The 26,925-nt window shown below is 39.6% G+C and overlaps 2 long non-coding RNA genes and 1 gene segment (V, D, J or C); 2 read left to right on the top strand and 1 right to left on the bottom strand.

Annotated features, from left to right (window-relative positions):
- Positions 1-26,925, top strand: part of LOC148659775 (immunoglobulin mu heavy chain-like) — a 123,066-nt gene that overhangs the window by 82,103 nt on the left and 14,038 nt on the right.
- The window catches only part of LOC148659776 (uncharacterized), a 118,366-nt gene that overhangs the window by 86,126 nt on the left and 5,315 nt on the right, over positions 1-26,925 (bottom strand). The gene's annotated exons all lie outside the window — the stretch shown is intronic.
- On the top strand, positions 1,616-26,925 carry LOC148659777 (uncharacterized). Of its 2 annotated transcripts, XR_015939326.1 has the most exons (5): positions 1,616-2,547; positions 10,816-11,020; positions 13,249-13,648; positions 18,533-18,740; positions 26,758-26,925. It is a non-coding gene; the product is annotated as an uncharacterized LOC148659777 (long non-coding RNA). The 2 variants fall into 2 exon arrangements; XR_015939325.1 differs by lacking the exon at positions 10,816-11,020.

Here is a 26,925-nt window from a genome sequence, read left to right as displayed (position 1 = left end):
CACCTTCAAGTTCCTTCTCCTTCTCCTTCTCCTCCTCCTTCTTCTTCTCCTTCTCCTTCTTCTCTTTCTCCTCCTGCTCCTTCACCTTCTCCCTCTCCTTCTCCTTCTCCTCCTCCTTCTTCTTCTCCTTCTTCACCTTCTTCTCCTTCTCCTTCTTCTCCTTCTCCTTCTTCTCCTTCTCCTTCTTTTTCTCCTCCTTCTCCTTCTTCGTCTCCTTTTCCCCCTTCTCTTCCTTCTCCTACTTCCTCTCCCCCTTCTCCTTCTCCTCCTTCTCCCTCTCCTTATCCTTCTCCTCCTTCTCCTATGCATGGTGGTGATGATCAGCTGTACCGTCACACACAATGTTTTTTCATACTTGCAGTAATGTGAGGGGATATCAGCAGGTTTTTGTCAGGCAGTGTGTGACTGTGACCAGTCCTGCTCTGTTTGGAGCCACAGTGAAACTGACCAGCGTAAAACCTCTCCCCTCACCATCTGCATAGTGGATGCTTAAAGTGCATCAGCTGGGCAGCCAAAGAGTTAGAACAGGAATACACATAGGAAACCAACTGAGGTCCGCCCTGCAGAAGAAGGATCTCTACCCTATTAGCTAAGTGATCTCTATGAAGAGCTTGTTGATTAAAAATTAATCACTAAGGAGAATGAGCAAATTGTGTTGTGTTGTCAGAAACACAAGCACAATTGTCCGATTTCTGTCACTGGTTTTACCGTGTTAATACCTAGCTCACCTCCCAGAGTCTTCTCATCAGGAGTGTCTGTCTGTGGTCCCAACCTGCTGGAACCATGTGTGTCCACTGCTCTGCCTTGGTCTGGCTGGATCTTGTCTTTGCTGCTCTCCTCTCTCCTTCGTTATTGCCTCTTGTACTTCCCCACCCTGGATTGGATAATGGCATTCATTATGGAGTTAAGGATATCAGAGCAAGTGGGAGTGATGTGCTTTTGTGGTGAAGGTTTTTGTTAGTAAGTGTATAACTGGGAGGATCACCCAAATAGTAAGACTGTATGAGTCTTCAGTCAATACGCGGTCACAGTGATACAGTCCCACACAAAAACCCTCACTACATTCCAATATTTTTAAATTGAGATGTAAAATGTGAATTTCTGGTGAATTTCTGAAGCATTTTCTGCTGTTTGACCAGCCCACCAGCCCACAACTTTCTTGCATTTGAGTAGCTGTGCCATGTTTTCACACAGTCTGCACTGCTCTTGGGAAAAGCATGTCTTTACCTTTTACTGTGGTGTGACAGGATTTCACTGTGCTTGGCTCTGCTCTGCTTCTTGCCAAAAGATTCCATTCTAGATACTTATAGGATGAATAGCTCTAAATCTGCCAATTATGTCAATATGATGCACCTCCTCTTGATTGATGGCTAAACCTTATAACTGGCACTTCTGCTGTCAAACCACCTTCAATATTCAGGGCACAACAGAGAGGTAACAGAGTAGCGACAACTCCACTCACACCAGATCTGCACTCCTTGCACTGGACATCATTTAATTAGATAGGGAAATGTAAGTGAATCTCATTACAAAGGGATTTCTTTTTCCTACCAAATAAAATAAGAAAATGGGGCTGCAGGCTGGCAGATCACACTCTAGATTCTCACATCTGTAATGTTTCCACGTTACCTGGTGTCTCTGTCATAAATGCAAATCTGGCAGAGCTGTGTTTCCTGTTTAAACTCAGCAGGAGCTGCTGAGCTGTAGAAGCCCCAGGCGCTGCCCCAGTCACTGTGTGAAGAACAGACTGCGCTCTGCTGCTGGAATCATGACAGCTCCTCTGGCCCTGGGTCTCCTCGGCCTCTCACTGGCTGCCTTGTCTTGTACGTAATTTCATCAGAGCAGTGGAGCTATATTTTAATTAGCATTACATTGTTTGGCTTGCTCTCAGCGGTGCACTGCATTTGGAAAAAGATTACCATCTTAGAATCAAGCCAGACCATACCAATGAAAATGGAGATGTAAAATATTGAGTTTTGTTTCTGTTTTTCTGCTTGGGATATTTTTTTTCCCAAGGGCATCACTCTTCTGCCATTCTTTCAATTGTAAACTAAGCGATTACAGATGAGTTATATTTATATTTCAGGATTTTCTGTGTTTCTTGTTTTCTGTGCCTACTACACTACTAAGAGTGACCCATGTCGCCTTCCAGTGTCGAGCTGATCCAGTCTGAATCTACAGAGGTCACACCAGGAGAGTCTACCTGATTAAAATCTGCCACTGCTGGGATTTGTGTTGATGACTCTGACAGGTTTCTGGGAAAATCCTGGAGTGGACAGTTGGGATTTACTCCTTCTTCTGCTGCATCTGCACCTCAGCTGATAAAGGATAATTCACAGCCTTCGACTGACAGCAGGATGTTCCCTCTGGATATTAGCAGTCTGATGAAGACACTCATGTTTATTACTGTTGGAGAGACGCAGAGGAGCAAGTGATTTCCCACATGAGGACAACATCTAGAGAACAGGCGCAGGACGCCTTTGTGCTCCAGCAACATCTACATGGAAAAACTGAAGATTCTCGACAGCCTTCAAGAGTAACAAACAGGTAAACAATTTCTTTCAGTCCAACTATTTCAAATTTAGCAGTGCAGATAATTTGTTCACTTTTCAGTTTATAACACTTCTTAATTGAATATGGTTTCTTAATGGCATTTGTATGTAAATGCTTTGTTGAGAAATGCCCTTACTTTGTCTCAATTGGCAGGACAGGTACAGTCAGCCACACCTGTGTAGACAGGGATAGAGAACTTTGACACTTCTATTTCACTCCATTACTGAAGCTTCCAGTGCACTCGTTATGGAATTGATCCTTGACTGCTCGATTAACATAGGTGCTGAAAATCACTTTAGTAATTAAGGATTAGCTGGAGAAAAGACTTCGAAAGAAATGAAAGAACTATGAAACCTATATGACGTCTAATCAATACAAAATCAATATCTGAAATCACATTAAATGCAGACATTTTCATTCTTAGGTGAAAAGAAATGTCCAGGCACCTACAAAAATGTAAAGAAAAAAGCCAACTTGACTAATTTTAACACCCTGCAGTTTGAACATAAATCAAAGTAATACAGCAAAGTGATCTAACTATTTCATTTCCGATATCTAAATAAACCTTGGATGTAAAGTGAAAACAATACCACTGATAAATATGAAACATTTATGTTCATTCATTTGACATTCACAAGCTCAGATTTATTTACTGTGCTTTAGAAAATATAGTAAGAAAATGCTCCTTAGCAAGTATTATCCATTTAGGATCTAGAATGTGCACAGGGTATATTTGTGCATTGTTAATATAAGTAATGTTGAAGATGTATTACTAGTGTAAATACATTTATTATATAAGATATAAAGGATATGAAGGAGCCCATACTTATATTTGTAAAGATGTGCTATGAGCCCTCATGCAGTGGGTTTTGGTCAGGGAGTTTGTCACAGTGATAACCCTGGTGGCCACAATAAAACAGTTCAGTCCAATAACCCTCCTCTCACACAACTCCCTCACATCCCTCTCTGGTCACACTGCCCAGCCACGTTTCCAGCCCCAGTCTCCAGGAAAAACATAACCCGACATTTCTCTTCTGAAATGTACGCTGAACAGCCTTTGAGCTGTCTGCAAAGTCCTGTTAGCTAAAATAATGAAGCTCAGGCGATTCTGATAGGGGTTTGCTCTGCCTATCAGGGATATGAGCAGTGTGAGGAATTCTCACAGAATATGCACAAATATCTTTTGTAGATCTTCTCTAACTGTCCTCATGAAAAGGTGCTCTATGACACATGTTTAGTTCACACATTGTCATGATAATTTTATGCCCCACTGATAGTTTACAATGTTCATATTTTATCTCCTTATGTATTACACACAGTACAGTGTTTGAGACTCATGGGAAGGTTTTTGTCAGGGAGTGTATCGCTGTGATTATTATAGTTGCTATGGTGTCCACAGTGTAACAGTCCAGTCCACTGCAAAAACCTCTTCTTGCTGTTGCTGTGACATCTCTGGGCCGTAAGACACTTCACTCTGCTTTCACAAAGGTATGAGGCAACCAACATTGATGAAAAGATTCCTTTGCTTGGTTACAAACTTTAACAGATGCGTGGCTGTGTAATTCTCAAAGATTTACACCACATGAATGTCTCAGGAAGGTTTTTGTCAGGGTGTGAATCACTGTGATTATTATGATAATTATGGCACCCACAGTGTAACAGTCCACTGCAAAAACCGCTTCTTGCTGTTACTGTGACACCTCCGGACTGTATGACACTTCACTCTGCTTTCACCAAGATATGAGGCAACAGACTTTGATGGAAGATCCTTTTAATTGATTCTTTAATTGATCCTTTTAATTGAACAAAGTTTAACAGATATCTGGGTGTGTAATTGTCAAGGATGTACATTACATGAGCCTCCAGGAAGGTTTTTGTCAGAGTGTGAATCACTGTGATCACTATGGTAGTTATAGCACCCACAGTGTAACAGTCCACTGCAAAAACTCTCCTGAAAATGACATGACATACCTGTTCTTCTTGTCACTATGACTCTCTGGCACTGCTACTTCACTGTTTTCACCAAAGTAAGAGGCTGTAACACTGTTCACTTTTATGAATGATCATTTTGCTAGGTTAGAGAGTTTAACAGATGTCTGGGGGACCAGTATCCCATCTAGGGTGTACCCTGACTTGCACCAGTTGCTTGCTGGGATAGGCTAAGACTCCCCCACAACCCTGTGCTGGATAAAGCAGTTAGAAAATGGATGGATGTTTGTACAGACTCTCAAAGACTTACACTACATGAGTCTCATAGGATGTTTTGGTCAGGGAGTGTATCTTCGTGATGAGCGTATACAGTAGCTTCTAGTACTGGTAGTGTACCCATCCACTCCAAAAACCTCTTTCTGCTTTTACTGTTACTCTCCTGAACTGTATGATAATGCCCTCTTTTATCAAAGAGATACAAGGCAACAACGTTTGAAGAAAGATCATTTTGCTTGATTGTAAAGTTTAACAGATGTCTGGGTGTGTAATTTTCAGGGCCCTAAACTACATGAGTCTCACACATAGGTTTTTGTCAGGGAGTGTATCATTGTGATTATTGTACTAGTAGTGGTTGTTACCCACAGTGTGCCAATGCATTACAAAAACCTCTCATCATATCGAGTGTAAGACTCTGTGCCCAGAGACTCACATGCAGTACAACCTACATCTTTAACATGTTTCTTTCACAATCTGATTTGGAAGAATGAATAAATTACTACACCTAAGCTTATTGTGGCTTCACAGATGCATGAATAAAACCAATGAAATGAAAGTACACTTCACTACACTCTGCACACTGGATATACTGTTCAGAGATCTCCCCCTGAAAAGAAGGTTATAAATTTCTTTTAGATGTCCTTCAGTATGATTCAGTCTCTTTTCAGTATGATACAGAACTGAAGGAAGAACTGACTCCTGACTGTGTCACATATGAAAGTAAGTTAATTGATTTTTTTCAAAGTTGTAAGTTTTTGTTGAGAAGTGTGTCACTGTGACTATCCTAGTGGTGGCCACTGTGAAACTGTTCTGTACAGAAACTTCCTCACACACATCTCCCCTCAGATTCCTCTGTAGTTACACTCCCCAGTCTAGTGTTTCACGGCAGCTACTCTGGGAATAAATACTGTAGCTTGATATTTGTATTATGGATAATGATGTAAACAGTCCTTGCACAGTTTGCGACATCCCATTAGATAAAACAATGAGGCACTGGAGATGGTGAAGAAAGTTGATTCTCTCTGTCATTGATATCAGCAGTGTGAGTAACTGTCTCATCCAATTGTCTCGAGTAACTGTAGTGTCAGTCTGTTAATACAATATGCATGGAGATCTTATGTCATTTTATAAGCCTTCTCAACAAAAGGCACCGTTATACATATATCTTACATATACTGTGATGTATTATCACAGATTTCCAATATTTTCCAATGCTCATATGATAAATTTTACATCCTTTGCCTAGTACCAAGTTTTACCACATTCCCTGTTCTTAACTGTGCTGTTACTGTGACTCTGCTGGGCTCTATTATACTTAACTCTATGTTCACCAAGGCACGAGACAGTAAACTTTGATGACAGATCATTTTGCTTGATTACAGAGTATTATAGATATCTCGGTGTATAATTGTCAAGGATGTACACTACATGGGCCTCACAGGAAGGTTTTTGTCCGGGAGTGTATCACTGTGATTATTGTCGTGGTTGTAGCAGCCACAGTGTTTCAGTCCATTACAAAAACCTCTCTTGATAAGACATGCATGAAGCACAGCCCAGAGACTCACACAGTCTAATAGTTATATTTTATTGTTCTTTCAATACAATTCAGTTTGTTTTCACTGTAGTGAGTAAGAAGGAAGAACTGACACTACATGATCCTTACAACAAGGTTTTTGTCCGGGAGCGTATCACTGTGATAACTGTGGTAGTGGTTGTAGCACTCACAGTGTTTCAGTCCATTACAAAAACCGCTCTTGATAATACATGCATGACGCACAGCCCAGAGACTCACACAGTCTAATAGTTATATTTTATTGTTCTTTCAATACAGTTCGGTCTGTTTTCACTATAGTGAGTAAGACGGAAGAACTTACACTACATGATCCTCATAAGAAGGTTTTTGTCCGGGAGTGTATCACTGTGATTATTGTGGTAGTGGTTGTGGCACCCACAGTGTGACAGTCCAATACAGAAACCTTTTGTGATGAAGAGTGTACGACTCCGAGCCCAGTGACCCACACACAGCGTAACAGTTTTTAATATGTCTCTTTCAATCATCAATGCCTTACGATTTGGAGGAAGGGATAATTTGGTTCCATTAAGTTACCTTTACCATAAGTAAATATGGTAAATACAGGAATACCTTTACCATAAGTTTACCTGTTACCTTTTGTTGTTTGTTTGTTTTTTTGTTGTTTTGCACATTGTCTGTTGTTGTTTTTGCACACTGCCTGTTGTCTCTGTCTTTCTTTTATTATACAATTGTATTGTTGTTTTTTTGTATTACTTATCATCTGAGAGCTAGCTAAATAGCATTTCGTTATACCATATACCGGTGTATGAGTATAATGACAATAAACTTGAACTTGAACTTAAGTTAATAATATATTTGCTGCAGCAGAGCAGACCCACAGATCACTGTGTCTGAGGTGAAGCATAATTCACATTGATGTACATACAACAGTGTTTTCACACAATCTAGACTTACAGATTTCTTCCTGGAAATCCAGCTTGAAACGTATAATAAATTTGCATAACCCCGGTACAATTATGTCGTATTCACTGTGATAAATGATGTGATGAAGTTATGCTACCTGATCCTCATAGGAAGGTTTTTGTCAGGCTGTGTATCACTGTGATTCTTGTGGTAGTAGCTGTTACCCACAGAGTAACAATCTCTTACAAAAACCTCTTCTGATAAGGACGGTATGACTCTGAGCACAGAGACTCACACACAGAGAACAGTTTTTGACATGCTTCATTCCTTCATCCACACCTTAGGATTTGGAAGAACAGGTGAAAAGACTATAATCAAGGTTACAGTATAATGGCTTTACTGAGGCAGGAATAAAAGCAGAGGTTTCTGTGTTTAAAGTAAAGTGAAGTTGTGCCCTGATACTCCACTACACTCTGCACATTGGTCAAGCAGTTCAGAGATTCGAATCTCCCCATGAAAAGAAAGAGACTTGAAATGTGTTTTTCTGTATAAGTTCACATTCCTTCAGTATGATTCAGTCTGTTCTCACAATGATATACTGTAGTATTGAAGGATGAATTAATTACTGACTGTCACATATGAAAGTAAGTGAATTGATTTTTTTAAAGACATAGGATTTTGCTGAGGAGTGTATCACGGTGACTATCCTGGTAGCGGCCACAGTGAAATAGTTCTGTACAATAACCTCCTCTTACACAACTCCCTCGGATTCCTCTGCAGTTCTTTCCCCGTTCACGTGATACACAGCATTTGTTGATATTTCTACTATGAAGTACAAGTTAAACAGTGTGTGCGCTGTTTGCGAAATCACATTAGATAACACAATGAGGCACTGGTGATGGTGAAGAGAGCTTATTCACTCTGTCTTTAATATCAGCAGTGTGATATTAAAGTGCATCCTTATGCATATATCTTACACATACTGTGATGTACTGTCACAGATTTCCAATATTTTCCAGCGCTCATATGATAATTTTTTCTTGTACCATATTTTGCCATGATTTCCTATTCTTTACTGCACCATTCCTTGGACTCTGCGGAGCTATTATACAGTACTTAACTCTATTTTCACCAAGGCACAAGACAGCAACCTCTGACGAAAGATCATTTTGCCTGATTACAGGTTATTACAGATATCTGGGTGTGTAATTGTCAAGGACGTACACTGCATGAGCTTCACAGGACATTGTATCACTGTGATTACTGTAGTGGTTGTAGCAACAGTCCACCACAAAGCCCTCTTCTGATAAGGATTGCACGACTCTGCGCCCAGAGACTCACACACATGTCTACTTCACACACTGACAAAGAGAATTTGGAAGAGAGGATGAAATAAGTAATAATAATGAAATAATAATACTGTATTTTCTGAAGCAGAACAAAACCAGAGATTATTTCATTTTAACAGAGTGAAGCTTGAGTTTAATTGGGTGAAGCCCTGATATTTATTTACTAGACTGTACAATGAAAAACACACAGCCTAGGTTTTTGAATCCTCTCCTGGAAACACAACTTATTAGAAATTCACCCTGTTACAATTCAATTCAGCCTGTTTTTACTCTGGTAAATGATGGGGAGGATGAACTAACACAACATGAGGCTCACAGCAAGGTTTTTGTCAGGCTGTGGATCACTGTGATGGTTATGGTTGTGGTGGCACTTGTTACACAAAGTGTAACAGTCCATTATAAAAACCTCTTCTGACTCTGAATGCAGAGACACACAGTCTCTCAGTGACATATTTGCATTGATTCCATACAATTCAGCCTGTTTTCTCTGTGGTAAGTGATGTGTAGGATGAATTTTACACTATGTGAGCCTCATAACAGGGTTTTTGTCAGGCCCTGTATCACTGTGATTCTTGTGCTAGTGGTAGCTGTTATGCACTGTGTAACAACCCATGACAAAAACCTCTTCTGATATGGACTGTACGACTCTGAGCCCAGAGACACACACACAATCTTAGAACCTCTTTCAAACACTGACACACTAAGATTTTTGAATAAAGTGTAAATTACTTATGTTAAGTTAATAGATTAGCTGATGGAGGACAAAAAACAGAGGTTACTGTGTCAAAACTGTCTGATGTTTGGCTCTGATGTTTATATGTTACACTCTCCACAAAACAGTCTATATTTAACACAGCTGTGATTCTCTAATCTCCTGGAAACACAGTATTATACATTCATATTAGTTCAATGCTGTCCAGTCCGTTTTCACTCCAGTAAATGACATGAAGGAAGAACTGATACTGTCATAAGAGAGTTCTTGTCAGGCCATGTATCACTGTGAATACTGTAGTAGTGGTTGTAACCCACAGTGTAACAATCCATTACAAAAACCTCTTCTGATAAGGAGTGTGCCAATCTGGGCCCAAAGACTCAAATATAATATAAGGGCTACCTGATTGCATTGATAAGAAATAATTCAGTCCATTCTCATTGTAGTACTGTATATGATTTTTTGGATGAATTCTACATGAGCCTCATGTGAAGGTTTTTGTCAGGGAGCGTATCACTGTGAATATTGTAGTGGTAATTGCCACCCACAGTGTAACGGTCCATTACAAAAACCTCTCATGACAAGGAGTGTGAGACTCTGAACCCAGAGAGTCAGTCACTGTCTAACAGTTATATGTTACTGCAATATATTTCAGTCTGTTTTCACTGTAATAAATGATGTGAAGGATTAACATGAAGTAGTACATTCAAAGGTATTTGTCAGGCAGTGCATCGTTGTGATCATTGCACTAGTGGTGCTTGTTACTCACTGTGTAACCATCCATTGCCAAAATATGATATTCAAACTGATATTCAAGTCTCCGAACACAGAGAAAAATCCCTGACTCTAAGATTTGGAAGAAAGGGTGAATTACTTCAGTAAATAACTTGTTTACTAAGGCAGGACAAAAACCAGGGTCACTGTGAGTAACCTCTTGCCCTGATGTCCTGTAGTATCTACCACTCTGCTCACATTGGAAATACACAGTTTAGATTTAACACGATTTTCTAATCTCCTTCTGGAAACATAGTTTATAAATTCATATTGCTTCACAACAGTTGAGTCTGTTTTCACTGTTATAAATGAAGGGAAGGAAGAATTGATACTACATCACAGCAAAGCTTTTGTCAGGATGTGTATCACAGTGATTATTGTCATAGTAGTTATTGTTACCCACTGTGTAACTATTCATTACACAAACCTCCTGTGATAAGAAGTGCACCAATCTGAGCTCAGGGACTCACCGTACAAAACATTTTAAGAATCATTTGACTGTTAAGACCTGGAGGAAAAGATACATTTGTTTATTGAAATAAATAATGGCATTTAAGAGTCAATTTAAGAGCCATCCAGGGTTATGTTCATTATCCTTTCATGAAATTCAGCATGTTTTCACTTTGCTGAACTGTTACAGGAATGAGCTTGATTAGTGACTGTGAAAGCTGCGAAGAGTTTGTTTTTTTCTAAAGGTGCAGGTTTTTGTAGCGGAGTGTTACGCTGTGGATATGATGGTAGCACCCACAGTGAAACAGCCTGATACATAAACCCTTCCTCCTCAGGGTCCACAAAGCCCACTGGAAATTCAGCGTGCCATCAAGTCCTTCAAGCAAGGTTTAACTTTGCATTTGTACAGCCAAGGAGAAGCTGAGCCTTTGCACTGTGGTTTTTATGACAAGCTCATCAGTTAAGCCTGAAGTGTTGGCAGTCCTGGATATCACGGGCAGTGCGAAGAAATGTCTGATTACAGCACTTTGCTGTGAGGTTGTAAGTATGATATTCATGCCTATGCTGGCTTATTGTTCCCATTACAATCCGCTCACTAATGTTTGTATTAATTGTGTAGTATTGCAATGTTAAATTGTCATGGCAATAGTACTGGACTCCAGCTTTACCTCATAGTGTTGTCTTTTCCAAGCTTTCACATGTATCATGTGAACTGTCTATATGTATCCATATCATAACTGTTATATTTACATGTGCTGGTACTTCACTTACCTTAAGTACAACATACTTTTCAAGTGGTTCAATTTCAGGTTGTCGAAATTGGTTCTTATTTTTAGAGTGCTTGCACACAAGATGTCAACTAGTTGTTTTTTGTAATGCAACTTTTGGTATATAGTATGGTGGTGTATAACTGTGACTGTAACTTATATCAGCCATTGTGATACAGTTGTGCTCTTGTACTGTCTGTAGGTGTTTTTGGTGGATTTTCATGAGAGAGGTTTTTGTCAGGCAGTGTAGCACCGTGATTATTATGGTAGTGGTGGCCACAGTGAATCACTTCGGCACAAAAACCTCTTCCCATACAGTCTACACAAACCCTACATCATGAGAACTGTCTATAATTTTTATTATCTTAGAACAATTATACTTCCATGTGCTGGGAATTCAGTGTGCTCTAGTACAACATAATCTACCAGCAGTCATTTTCTTACTGCAATTTTGTTCTGACTATTGAATATGTTAGGTAAGTAGAAACTTAGGTGCTTATTTTTGGAATACTTGTATGAGATGTTATCTAGGGGCTTTTGATATTATAACAGTGTGGTTATACACAGGGGTTACTTATATCAGAAATATTTTCACTACACAGTGATACAGTTCTGTTCTCATACTATGTGAGCATTTTTAATGGAATTTCATGAACAAAGGAGGTTTTTGTGCAGAGGCAGCTGTTACTATTACATACAAGGTGTTATTTATATTAGCCATAGTGATGCAATTGTGCTCTGTTACTGTATGCAGGTGTTTCTGGTGGACTTTCATGAATGAGTGTGAAAGAGGTTTTTGGCAGGCAATGTAACACCGTGATTATCACAGTAGTGGTGGCCACAGTGAAACACTTCAGTACAAAAACCTTTTCCCATATGGTGGACACAAAGCCTGCTGAAGACACTCTGTGCATCAAAGACATCTTCTTAGTGGGGTAAACATTGGAAATGATTACAAAATCCAAGTTAAAAAGACCTCTGATTGCATTTTTTCTATAAAAGCTTATTAATTAAAACCATAAAAATATCGGTAAGCAATTTAGTCACCTCTAAGGACTATAAGATTATCAATGCAATATGCATTTTTTACTGATCTTTCTTCTGTAAAGATTATCAGTATATGAGTTCTGGCCAGGATACTGTACTGGTTCAGTTTTCCTAGGCTGAGTATGTTAGTTGCCTTGATCTACCTGGGCAATTTACCTTTTTCTGGGATAGCATGCTCTAACGACAATCTCACTTTTATTGTAATCACATTGTAAAGGCAATATTGGGTTGATTTCTGATTGTGCCAAATCTGTGGGTGTTAGGTTTTAAAGAATGCTCATGTGTCATTGCACAAGAGGATTTTGGCAGGGAATGTACCACTGTGCTGATTATAGCTATAGCAGCACAGTGAAACACACCCGTACAACAACCTCCTCCCACCTCCCATTCAGTGGCCTGGATTCACATTGACAACAAGCAGCACTTTCCAATTTGTACAGAACAATTAGAAACGACTTTCCAACACAGCTGGGGTGCAGGATGTTTTTCATGATTGGATGGACAGATGTCTGAGTGTGTGATTCTCAAAGATTTACACTACTTGAGTCTTATTGGATAGTTTTTTGTCAGCTCTTTTGGCCCTGGGTCTCCTGCTCACTCTGGCTGCCTTTTCTTGTAGATTATTGTGTTACAGCAGTGGAGCTATATTTTAATCAACATAAGATTGTTTCTCTGGCTCTCAGTAGGGCACTGCATTTGGAAAATTGAAGGAAACCGCCTTGTAAAATATTGAGTTTTGTTTCTGTTTTTCTGTTTGTGATTTTCTTTCCTAGGGTATCACTCTTCTTCCATTCTTTCGATTGCAAGCTCAAGTAACTACAGATAAGATTCTACTATGCAATGTACCACCTGTCTTTAAATGTATCTGATATTTCTTTATATTTCAGGATTTTCTGTGTTTTTGTTTTCTGTGCCTACTACACCACTAAGAGTGACCCATGTCGTCTCTTTCAGTCCAGTGTTGAGCTGATGCAGTCTGAATCTACAGAGGTCACACCAGGAGAGTCTCCCTCATTAAAATCTGCCACTGCTGGGATTTGAATTGATGACTCTGACAGGTTTCCGAGAAAATCCTGGAGTGGACAATTTGGATTTACTCCTTCTTCTGCTGTATCTGCACCTCAGCTAATAAAGGATCATTCACAGCCTACGACAGACAGTGGGACGTTCCCTCTGGATATGAGCAGCCTGATGAAGACACTCATGTTTATTACGGAGGGAGAGACACAGTGGTACAAGCAATTTCTCACATGAGGATAACATCTAGAGAACAGGCACAGGACGGCTTTGTGCTCCAGCGACATCTACACTGAAACACTGAAGCTTCTCGATAATTTTCAAAAGTAACAAACAGGTAAACAATTTCTTTCAGTCCAACAATTTCAAATTTGGCAGTGCCTAAAGTTTTTGTCATAGACTGTGTCACTGTGATGATAATAGTGGTTATGGTGTCCACAGTGTAACACTTCATTACAAAAACCTCATCCTGGTTGGCTGAGGAGCCAATGGAACAAAACTGCACTACCTTCTGTGAGATTATGACTGAACGCCTCTAAATCTAAGTCCTAAATCCTTTGCCTAAACTGTGACATCTCTGAGCTGCATGACACTTCAGTCTGTTTTCATTAAGGAATAAGGTGGTACAGTAGGCAACAAATTTTGATAAAAGATCATCTTGTTTGATAACAGAGTTAAAACAATATCTGGGACTGATGTCCCATCTCGAGTGTATCCTGCTTTGTGCCTGTTGCTTGCTGGGATAGGTTCAGGCTTTCCCATGATCCCAAACTAGATAACATGGTTGGAAAATGGATGGGTGATTGGATGGAAAGATGTCTGAGTGTGTGATTCTCAACGATTCATACTACTTGAGTCTTACAGGAGGGTTTTTGTCAGGGAGTGTAACACTGTGGTACTTGTAGTGGTTGTTACCCACTGTGTGACAATCCATTACAAAAACCCTCTTCTGATAAGGAGCGTACGACTCAGAGGCCAGAGACTCACACACGGAATCAAAACTCTCCACATTGAAAATACACAACTTACATGTAACACAGTCTAGATTTTCTCATCTCCATCTGGTAACACAGCTTGAAATGTGAAATATATGACACATCACTTCAATAAAATGTCAGTCTGTTTTCACGTCAATATATGATGTATGATGAACTTACACTACACAACCCCCAAGGAAGGTTTTTGTCAGGGAGTGTATCAGTTATTGTACTAGACGTGCTTGTTATCTGTGTTCCAATCATTACAAAACCCTCTCGTGATACAGAGTGAAAGGCTCTGTGCCCAGAGACGCACACATATTCTAACTAACTATGTGTGATAATATTACCTAATATAAAATAGTTCATGTGATTTTGACAAATGAGTAAATTTAAAAAAGTTCATCTTTGCACTCTGCACATTGAATATACAGTTCAGAGATTACAATCTCACCTTGAGAAAAATATTTGAAATGTGTTCTAGATGTGCACATTCCTTTAGTACAATTCAGAATTCAGTTAGTTTTTAGTATGATATACTGTAGTATTGAAAGAAGAACTGACTACTGACTTTGTCACATATGAAAGTAAGTGAATTGATTTTTTTCAAAGTTTGTTGGGGAGTGTGTCACTGTTACAATCCCATGTTACCAGTGGCCTTTGTGAAACAGTTCTGCACAATAACCTCCTCTCACACGTCTCCCTCAGATTCCACTGCAGTTACACTCCCCAGTCTAGACTTGCAGTAGACTTTCCTGGGCTGTGTTATACTGTATTATACTGGGCTGTATTCACCAAGGTACAACATAGCAAACTTTGATGAAAGATCATTTGGCTTGATTACAGGGTATTACAGACATCTGGGTGTGTAGTTGTCAAGGACTTACATTAAATGAGTCTCATATGGAGGTTTTTATCAGGGTGTGTATCACTGTGATTATTGTACTAGTGGTAGCTGTGGCATCCACAGTGTGACAGCCTATTACAAAAACTTCTTCTGATAAGGACTGTAAAACCCTGAGCTTAGAGACTTAATTTCTGAAACTCTTTACTTTATTGGCCTATATAATACTATTCTTAGTAAATTGCAGTTGACTAATTAACTGTATTTCCAAAGCCCTGCTGCTAGACATTTAATTCACACCAGACCCTGGAACCTCAGCACTTAAATCACCACATTGGTTGGCAATATAGTCATTTATTCAATACAAAATCTTGTTACTGATTTGCAAGGCTCTAAATAATGTGACTCCATGTTTACAATCCTTCCTGTGGGCTCTGTTAAGATGAGGCTGGTCCTTTGCTCACTGTACCCAGGACTAAATTGTGTTGACTGTGCTTTTTTAGTTGCTGCTCCATTGTAATGGAATGCCCTTCCTTCGACTCTCTAAGAGCCAAACTCTTTGCCTCTCTTCAAATCGAAACTCAAAACTCAGCTTTTTACTAAGGCCTACAGTATGTCTGATTGCCACACAGTTTACCCTGTATGTTCATGTTTCTTTTTTTTCCTTTTTCTTTTTATTGTATTTTTCTCTCTTTATAACTATGCACAGCTTACTTGAGTTTGGAAATGTGATTTTTAAAGCTATGATAATAATAATAATAACAAAAAACATTACAAAAACCTCTCTCGATAAGACATGCCCAGAGACTCACACAGTCTAAAAGATAAATTTTGTTGTTACTTCAGTACAATTCAGTCTGTTTTCACTGTAGTAAACAATTAGAAGGAAGAACTCACACTACATGATCCTCACAGGAAGGTTTTTGTCAGGGCGTGTATCACTGTGATTATTGTAGTGGTTGTGGCACCCACAGTGCAACAGTCCATTACAAAAACCTCTCGTTATAAAGAGTGTATGGCTCCGAGCCCAGAGACTCCCACACAGCTTAGCAGTTTTTAACATGTCTCTTGCAGTCATCAATGTCTCATGCTTTGGAAGAAGAGATAAATAAGTTAATAATGTACAGTATTTGCTGCAACGGATTGGAAACCACAGGTCACTGTGTCTAAAGTGAAGTGGTAACTGCTGCACTCTGGTGCAGATACAATAATAATAAACACACAATCTACACCTTCACATCTTTTACCTGGAAACACAGCCTGAAACATGTAAAACATTCACATCACTCCAGTACAATTTAGTCTGCTTTCACTGCAGGGAATGATATGAAGAATTAACTTATATTACACAAGCCTCATAGGAGGGTTTTTGTGAGGTTGTCTATCAATGTAATTATTGTGGTAGTAGCTGTTACCCACAGTGTAACAATCCATTACAAATTATTTTCTTATTTTCTACAAGGACTGTATAACTCCAAGTCCAGTGACTCACACACAGTCTATACAGTATGTTCTTGCTACAATAGAATTCAATCTATTTTCACTGTATAAATGTTGTGATGAACCAGTGGTCCGAGCTGTTTATTCTGATGTGAGACTGTCCCAGTTCACACTGCTTTGTGTACTGAGCTCAATGAACACTCAATCTGCACAGGGCTCTTTCCTGCTCCTCTGTAGAAGAATTGAACACACCAGTGATATATTGTTTTTCTCACAGAGGTTGGTCTAAAGAACTTGAACACTCAGTGTGATTTGAATATGATTTGCTTATACCCCAGGGCGGAGGGTTTTGTGTTACACAGCTGCACTTTGGCTCCCACAGTCTTTATGGAGCTGAATACATACAGCACAGCAACATCAAGATCAAGCCTGTGTCCTACAGGCGAAACAACAACATCAACATCAAGCCTGTGTCTCACAGGCGAAACAACAACATCAACATCAAGCCTGTGTCTCACAGGCGAAACAACAACATCAACATCAAGCCTGTGTCCTACAGGCGAAACAACAACATCAACATCAAGCCTGTGTCTCTCAGGCGAAACAGCAACATCATCATCAAGCCTGTGTCTCACAGGCGAAACATACAAACTGCAAGCAGATAACATCCCAGGTCCGGAACACGGTTCCAACTCTGTGAGACAGCAATGCTAACCACTGCTCCACCATGACGCCCATATAACCTTGAATATCTGCTGCTATATTTATCCCACTTAAATTACCTTGAATATCACTGAGAGCAGCAGGCTCTTCATTACATACAAAAAGGGCTATGAGAGTGTGGAACAAGCCAACCAGCCATTTTGATGAAAACAGATACCTTGATGTCTCTATCGAAATAGCTGGATGAGCATCCAAACAGCCCTTCTAACATTTCTCATATATTCACATATTCTCATTGCGGAGACAAACAGTCCAAAGCAGAAGCCTGCAGATTGGGAAATATAGAGGGCGTTGAACTGCCAGTCTACACAAATGGTGTTTACTGTGACCTTTAACGCCAATACACTTCAGCAAGGCTTTCACAGAAATATGGAGGCTCTGTAAGAATAATGAAAGCCTCTAAACCTCTTGACCGTTATAAAACAGTCATCCTGGACTGTTTCCTCTCTCCTCCACTGAGTGTGTGTTCAGTTGACTTGATTGACAGGAACTAGGCTTCCGATTCGCTCCCTGGCCAAGCGCAGATGTTTCCCTTTTCAGCTGATTCTAGCTCTGTGTTGGTGAAGTTGTGGATATCTCCTCTGTTAGTGGTGTTGTGGGCTGGAGGCCTGATTCCAAGGGCAAGGCTGTCAAGTAAGACACTGCCTTTGTATGATCACGCGGGGTCTTTTGCCCTGCTGAAGAGTGAAACATGTGACAAAACCTCTTGATTCTGAGGCAGCCCTTGTCTTGTACTAGGAAGATCAGAAATATTCCTTAGAAGAGTTATCACTTAACTTTAACCTCTGATTCACCCTAGTTTCAGGCTCAAGAAAACACATTTCCAAAGGTTTCCAAAACAGGGATTCTCCAAGGCTCAACATGAATTGTGAACACAATCTTCTAGGTTTAACAATCACAGCCTGTGAAAAAACTAGTAGAAAAAGAAAGCTGTAATCTGCTTAGGTGATTCACAGATACAAGACATCAGAACTGCATTCACTTTCTTCAGAAGTGTTCATCTCTTAGGAGTTCTTTGGGAGGTGTCACTGGCAGATTTAAAGGTAACATTTTAAGGAACTAATTCAATTGAAAAAGCCAAATGTGAATGAATTCAGATGAACAGAATGCCCATTGAGTAAGATTAATTGATTCCAAAAAGAATTAAAAGGTGGGAGTAGCATGAACTGAAACCTGCTGTTTTTTATGTCTTCTGAAATGCACTGTAACTGGAAAACTGTGTCTCTCTGGTTCTCAGGAGGCTCCACTGTGTGAGAACTGTCTGTTCTTGCACTTAGCTCGATAGGCAGTGTGCGCGCGGTGGAGAGACGGGGCCCCTGAAGATGATGACATGTTCCAGTTGCAAATGACTTTTCGGTGAAGCAACCAGACCAACATGGCCGCGTGCAGCACAGCAGCTTGTCCGAGCTCCGAGGGGAGAGGACGGCTTGAACAAGGCACAGCCGGTGAGTTTCAAATGGGTTTACGATGGTGCCAGGATTCAGAAACCAGCAACATAAACTCGGCAGCTTGAACATTAATTACATGGATATGTTTTTTCATACTGGCAGTGGATCTTTATCCGATCCGTTCAGATGAATCTGTAAAATCTATGCAGTGGGAGAAAGCATGAAAAAGTGCCTTAAAGCAAGAAAATTAAATATTCAATAAAAGCACCGTTAATCTCTTTGAGCTGCTTGTTTTGCTGAAAGCTTTAAAAAGAATACACCAATGAATATTGCATGCACTCAAAGGTAATGAGTTAACTTTATCAAGCAATATCAAGTATCTTACCTCACAAGTAGTAAGTGGTAGTTAAGCATAAAGGCAAGTGGATAACCATTTAAGATGTTAATCTCTGCATCAAGCTAAGAGGTTGAAAAGTGGGCATTTAGAACATAGAATGTGTTGCTCAGATCAGTGTTTAGCAATCCTAGGAGAGGAGGATGCTTTTTGTGCTGGTGTGTGACACGGTGTGAATGGGGGGTCACAGTGATATGTACAGGTAGTTGTACAAAAACCTATTGAGGGCAGAGAAGATGGGAGATGATTGTACAAGTGGTGTAGCATCAAAACAGAATAAATCTGCACCTGCAAGCTGAAACTTAAGGTATTCAGGGGTAAAAAAGAGAGCTTATAACAAGTGGGAGCTTCTCTATCCCTGGATAGCAGTGTCCTGTCATTAGCAGGTCACTCCTCATTTTCTGTCTTTCTGATGAGATGTGGCACTGAGGGACTGCAGTAAATATAGAAATTCAGTAGTAATAATGTTCCATTACTCATGCAGATGAAGTACTTCAGGCTGGAGAACTTTATACTTTAGAGGTTTATTTTATTGGAAAGGTTTGCAAATACATATAAGATTGCAGAAACATGTTATTCCATCTAGGGTAATTTGTGCCCTGAAATTATCCAGCAATGGTATATTATCCTACCTATCACCTCGGTCTGCCAGGACACTAGGGCTTCCAGGTGTAAACATTGAAGGAAAGTAATCAAAATCATGATTTGATAAAAAATATAAGTGGTTACTATGTGAAATGCATTTTTAAAGTGTGATATCCTAATCTATTATGCTAATATGCCAAATGCAAATTGCTGAAGCTGTGTGTCAAATTGTTCAGTTTATTGGGGAAAATACAGTCAATGGAATACTGATCCAGGTGAAGCAATGTGCTACAATTTTGTGTCTTTCTGAAAAGAAAATTGCAAGTTAGTTCCATTGTGATCAACGCAAGAAGGAGTGCGGTAAGGTTGGTGTATAATACTGCTGAAGAATGATATAAGATGTGAAAAAGGATGTGGCCCAAGACATTCCATGCTTAAGCACTTTTGAGTTATGGCAGGGATGGGAGTCAACCGATAAGAGATTCCAAGTGCAAGATAGAGACCCCCTAACTAAGAAAAGATAAAACCGGCCATTCCAAGGGGTCAAGGCCTTGGGAATGTCCAAACACAGGTGACTTCCCCACATTACCATGGTAACAATTTGCAGAAATGGCTGAAGTGTGCTATATAAAATATAAGAAGTTTTGTACCTATATTCCGAACAAGACTTTGATCGTATTGTTCCTTGCATGCAAGAAACTCAGTTGTTTAAACTTCATCTCGGGATCCAGAACTTGTTTGTCTGTTACATCACTGCCATAGGGTTTGGTTTGAGGCTTGTATCCATGCAAAATCCTGCACTGAGATCAGTGTAGCTAGAGATGGCACTGGAAACTGTAATGACCATTTTGCGTTTCCTTGAAGATGAAAGACTAAATGAAGCCATACAGTGCAAACTTGTTAGGGGCGGCATTGTTGATCTCATTAATAAGTTGAGAATGCAGTTAAATGAATAGTGATTCCTGTTGTTGAGGGCTGTGACCGTACAGATGGGCTACATAAGGCTGGGCTTCTAACATACCGATCCAGCGTTGCTCTAGTTTCTCTTCTGAGAGTCAAGTATATGTACAATAATATGAGATTGAAAGGTCAAGTTATATATCATACACTAGATATATATGTACACCATCCACCATGCCTTTGAACTTGTTAATTGCGCTGTAAACTAGTACTAGACAAATATAAAATTAAGGATAACCATGAACCCCTGGAAAAATAAATAAGGATGATGTAGGATAAATCACATAAGTGTAGATTTCAGGTGGTAGAAGGGTTAGCAGCACTGCCTCACAGTTCTCGAGTCCCAGGTTTGGGGCGCCAGTCTGTGCAGAGTGCCCCCATCCTCCCTGTGCTCTCCTGGGTTATACCAGCAGAGGGGGGGAGGGGGTGTTTTCCTGGGCTTGTTCCCAGAAGAGCAACTGAAGGCTTTTGCACGGTGGAGGAACAGAACCCAGGGAGCTATGTGGGCAGAATGAGGACAGAGCAACACAACCTTGTCCCCTCACCTTGCTCTTCACTTCAGCATCGGAAAATACATGACAAAGACATACAAAAACACCGTGGATGAATGGGATGGATGAATGAATGCCTGGGATGGGAGGATGGGTGGGAAGAGTCGATGAATAGAGGAATGGATGGGTGGAAGGAGTTATTGCACTTAGAAGCACACATTATTATGCATTTTATATCATTTAAGTCAATGTTGCAATGCAGTTCATGCAATGTGAACATCCACAGTGGGCTTTTTTTGACATAAAGCGTGTTGTTTATGTGATCAAGTGCAAACGGCTGGAAATGTGTTTCTGATTTACTGCTTGGCCCCACACAGGTGTTTCCCTCCCTGCACTGCTGAGTTCTTAGTGCAGTTAAGTTGACAGCCCTGTGGAAATTACTTGTGATTAATGAAACGGCTGCCTCTCAGGGGAGACACTCTTATCTAACATGGACTCATAAAAACCTCCCTGCCGCATGCTGTGGTCATGAGCCTGTTCATGCATGAAGCTTTTTGCAAAAGCCTGCTGTGTCTGAAGCAGCCTGCACTGTTAGCCCTGATAATAATCAAACTTGTTCCCACTCTCCAGCAGCAAAATATCAAATTCTCTGCTTAAAGCAAAGCTTTGATTTAATCCAGACCTTGGTCTATATTGAAATGAACTGATTGTAAACCCAGTCTAACTTTACTTATGCTCTGCTGGACATGTGAGCATTTTATTCAGGCTGAGAAAAATGAAAACATTTAAAAATGATATTTGTCAGGGGTGAGTTTCCCGAAAACGATGAATCTTAGAGACTAACGAGCAACTTTACGATGTACGTATGTAACGTACGAGCTACTTTTTCGTGGGTTTCCCAAAACCCCTCTTAATCGATCATTTAACGAGCGAATATAAAGTACTTCTTTGTTAACCCCTCCCCTGAAGTCGCTTAGCAAAAACCATCACAAGTCGATTGAAAAACAATCGATTGACAATACTTTCATTATATGGTGTCGGTTTTGGTCATTCAGTGGGATTAAATAAAGTTGTGAAAAGGAATATGGAGCAAACATGACATCATAATTTAACAACCATTTAAGCGAAAGCATATAGATAGGCACAAAATGGGACCCTTATTGTTTCTAAGAGAAAAGAAAATAAATGACCGTAAAAGAAATCAAGTTTAACTGCGTGGACAGTGTATGCGTCCTGCACGATGTCTTTGATTTAAAGCCATATTTTTTGGTGCGCTGCCATTGTTAAGAATCACAGTGTTTCATGAGAAAAAAATGTTGTTATTTTTTAACATAAAACGGTATCCGAACTTTAAATATTGTATCGACCGCGGGTTTCGGTACGGAATGGAGCAGGCGTGGGACTCAGGGAATGGGGCTGAACAACACATTTATTAACTCGAATCAGGAAAGGTACACACACAGGGACAGGGGTTACAGCGCTGCACCTACACTAACATACACACACACGAAGGGGAGAGACTGTATCCCAGCCTCCGTCCCACTATATAGTCCGGTAGTCCCCAGGTGCTGTTCTCAGCCCGCCCTGCCTGGCGCTACATTGTAATACATGTTACATGTTTCACGTTCTTTATGGAATTTAAATACAATTTAAACCCCACCCCAAAAGTACTAAAAGAGGGAGTATTATTAAAACATTTGACTTATGAATATGAAATTTACCCAAGATGACTAATAAATTCATTACTGTAGAAATAAATGTTCTTTTTTCGAATTTCCTCTTACATAGTACAACAAAATATCGAAATCCTTAATATAAAATCTTAGTATTCTATATTTCCAGAGAATTCCCATGACGTGAATTGAATGTGCTCTGTCTGGCGATCTCTGTCACTAAGGTTGGCGCAAGACGTAGCCACTTTAAGAAGCACTTAGTGATTAACGAGTGGGTCGGGGAGCACATAGATTACGAAAGATTTAACGTTCTACTTTAGGTACGATAGGTTTTGGGAAACACTCGTAAATTAACGATCTATCTTAAGAGTGAGTTTACGATGTTCTTAGTGCTATGATGCTTTCGGGAAACTCACCCCAGAACGGTAACAGAAACAGAAGTCTTAATACCAACTGAAAAACTCCAGGCAGAAACCCACCTGGTCCAGACAGTTTTCCTGTGGGGTTTTTAAGAATCGGAATACGCTGATCAACACTTTGACTGATATGTTCTGTCAAAGTACATATTCCTTGCAGAAGGGACATTTACCATATACAACAGAGATAGTTATAATCAATGTCTTTTTAAAACCAAGAAAAGACAAAGAGTAATGTGGGCCTTATAGACCATTGTCTCTTCTAAATGTGGAATTTAAAATACTTTCAAAACTGCTTGCTTTAAGATGAGAGGTGGATATACCAGTGCTGATCTATGATGACCAAATTGGTTTCATTAAGCAGAGACAGGAGTCAGAGAACTTTAGAAAGCTCCTGCATGTGATTAAAACTTGAAGAAACAAAGCAATATGTGTTTGCCATGGATAAATCAATCAAAACCCTTTATATTGGGAAAAGGCACAAAACAGGGGTGTCTCCGATTTTATTTGCTTTAAACATTGAATCTTCAGCTTCAGATATTATAGGAGTTTGTGGAATAGGAAAGTGGAATGTAAGTTCTTCCCGTATGCAGATGATTTACTGTTATACAGTACATAATTAACACAGGTAGATCCTTACCAATACTCTTTCAGATCTTGAAGCAATACAGTCCTTCCTCAGGATATAAGGTGAATTTTGATAAGAGTAAAAATCCATGGATCAGTGTACATTGTTTAACAAATATTTAATAAACCTATAGATATTTAGATGTTTATATATCATCAGACAGGAACAAATAATGCAAATTGAATAATGGATCATCAATTGATGATAATGAAGAAAGATATAAGATGTGAAAAAAGGGTTAACTGATTTTTTCTGTCCAAAGACGTCTTTTGGTACAAAACATTCCATGCTTAAGCACTTTTGAGTTATGGCAGGGATGGGAGTTAACTGATAAGAGATTCCAAGTGCGAGCTAGAGACTCCCTAACTATGGGAAGAGGAGACCAGCCATTCAAAGTGTTCAAGGTCTGGAGAATGTCCAAATACAGGTGACCTCCCTCCATTACCATAGTAACTTCAGTAAATGGCTGAAGTTTGCTATATAAACTGGATTTACAGTTTTGTACTTATATCTCTGAACAATTATTTGATCTTATTGTTCCGTGCATGCAATAAAGTCAGTTGTTTAAACTTCATCTCTGGGTACAGAACTTATTTGTCTGTTACAACAATTTGAAATTGGATTTAGGGTGATGGGCTCATCTACCATTGCCAAATGGTGAATGTCTGTTTTAGCATTTATTTCAAGCTTTTGCCATACAATGTCAATCAAAAATGTTTACACTAATTAATAAATTTATTTGAACCCAGAAAAATGTAAGGATAAAATTTTCAATTTTGCAAACTCCTTTTGGAAATTCTTAGTTAATTTGATTTGGGTAGTCAGAGAGGTATTTGGAATTTGTTTAAACCTAACATACTGTAGCTACACCTTTTTAGTTGTTGTTGGAGCAACAGATGCACCTGGACACATCATCAGTGATGTTACCTGAGGTCACTGGGTGTTTCGGGTCTTTCAACATCAGACACCCTCACCCAGGTGCCCTACACAAGGTTGATCAACCCTCAGCTTGTGTCCAGGTGGCCACTGATCACTCCTCTTGATGCCACATCAACTCTTTCTTTCAGCCTTTTTCTGCTGCTTCTGTGGTGGTTTTGATGGCTTTCCTCTTGCTCACTGTTGTTATACCCAGTAGACTGAGAAACAGATGGCGATGGCTTCCTCAAGAACTATACTTTGTATAGAACCTTTTCACAGCTGTGCATAATATAAACCTTAATCTAATGTATACCACTACTATAGATGTTAGCAAGAATGTAATAAATTGTTAAGAAAAGGTAAAGCTTTGATTTTAAATTTACTCCTTAATGTGATACTGTACCTCATTTGTTCCATGTTCTCTTTTAGATGGTATCACATTTAAATGTCAGAGAAAGGTTTTATTGAATTAGATGATTTATGTTGTGATGATACTTCTTTAGATTTTTGAGGCGATAAAATATTATATACTTTATGAATGTTTTTTTTTATATCCGCAGATACGAAACTCGGTTACAGCCAAACTAAAAAAAAAAGATTCTCTATTTTTACCGAATTCAAAGTAATCACTCCCTTTTGGGTTTTATTTCTAAACTGTATAATGTGCAGAATGTAGTTTTATACAAAAAAGGTAAATGGGGAGAGGGTTTGCAGTGTGAGTATTCAGTGGAAGAGAAATTGCTGTGTAATTCCCAAAAATATAACTACTGCAGCACTAAACATAGATTGATGCAATTTATTGAAACCCAATCAATATTTGATTGGGTCATCAAATCAATCATTTGAGTGCCAAGTTGCAAATCAGATATGGTGAATATGTGTGAGAATTATGAAAAAAATGGATGTGTGTATTTGAATTATTACCAATAGTACTGAATATGGAACACCATTTGACCCACATTTATCTGTGTTGGGTGATATACATATTTTGTCAGTTTTGTTTTCTCAATATTTGAAACATTGGAAGACAAGTATTCCACTCTCTGTAAGACAGTAGCAGAATTAGTTTTTGTCATATTGTCCCCTGGAAGAAATGAGGTACAACGTAATGGGACAACCAACCAAATTTAAAAATTGCAGTGTAAATTCCAATGCCTCCTTTAATCCCAAAATGAAGACCCAGAGCTTCTTGTTGAACAGATAGAGGAGATTCTGAGAAAGCAAGACACCTCCATCAAGTTCCTTGTTAGATTGAAGTGATGAGCTCAATCCGAGTCCAAGTCTCATTCAACACATCTACTGCACTTTCAGGATTTCTCTCCAGCAGTACGGAAACCAGGCACATCCAGAATGAGCAAAACTAGAACCTGGGAAGTAAAGTGAACTGAACACTGTAGTGTTTCTCCTATTTATTCTAATGCCAGGCTTGGGCAACCCTGTCTGTAACGGATCAATACTCTCCAGATCACTGTGCAGCTGGCAGTGTGTTCATCCCCTCCCCCATCATCCACACAGACCTCAAAGAGAAAAAGCTCATCATTATTCTCAGGGTCTTGTCCATTTTTGTCCGTTAGAATACTCACTGGGCCCCAATATGGAACCGTGAAGTACTCCTCCAATTACTTCACTCCCATTCTAGCAAAGCCTATCTGCTTTATCATGTGAACATCCATCCATTTTCCATTCAGAGTCGCAGGGGAGCAGGAGCCTATCCTGGTGAGCAACAGGCACAAGTTGGAATAAGCAAATCATGTGAACATTAATCCTGCTTCTAATTTCCAGAAATATGTGGTTTTACCTACAGTACGTAAAAGATAGATCATGTTGGAGATTTCCATCCTAAGAATGATCCCAAAAATCTCATAAATGGTCGTGTGCAAATGTCTAGGAAAATGCAACCTTGCTAAGGAGTTCCCAGAAGATCACTATGTTTTTCACTCTTGTGGGGAGATGCACACTCCTGATCTGATGACTCTTTCACCTCTCTCTTTTTCTACACTGTTTTGCAGCAGGTCTTATGGCGAAAGGCCTCAAACCTCCAATCTCTCCAGCATGTGCACCTGAACGCCAGGTCTTGGAGGGGTTCGACTCCCCTCGTGTGCCAGACATTTTCCTAGCGTGCACCACTCCCATTGCTCTCGAGCCCACTGGGACTCCTAATCTTTGATTTTTTGTGC

The sequence above is a fragment of the Lepisosteus platostomus genome, chromosome 6 (genome assembly GCF_059453375.1).
Source record: "Lepisosteus platostomus isolate fLepPlt1 chromosome 6, fLepPlt1.hap1, whole genome shotgun sequence".
Classification (NCBI taxonomy): Eukaryota; Metazoa; Chordata; class Actinopteri; order Semionotiformes; family Lepisosteidae; genus Lepisosteus; species Lepisosteus platostomus.
Note: the sequence above shows the minus strand (reverse complement) of the source record. Positions and strands in the feature narration are given on the sequence as shown.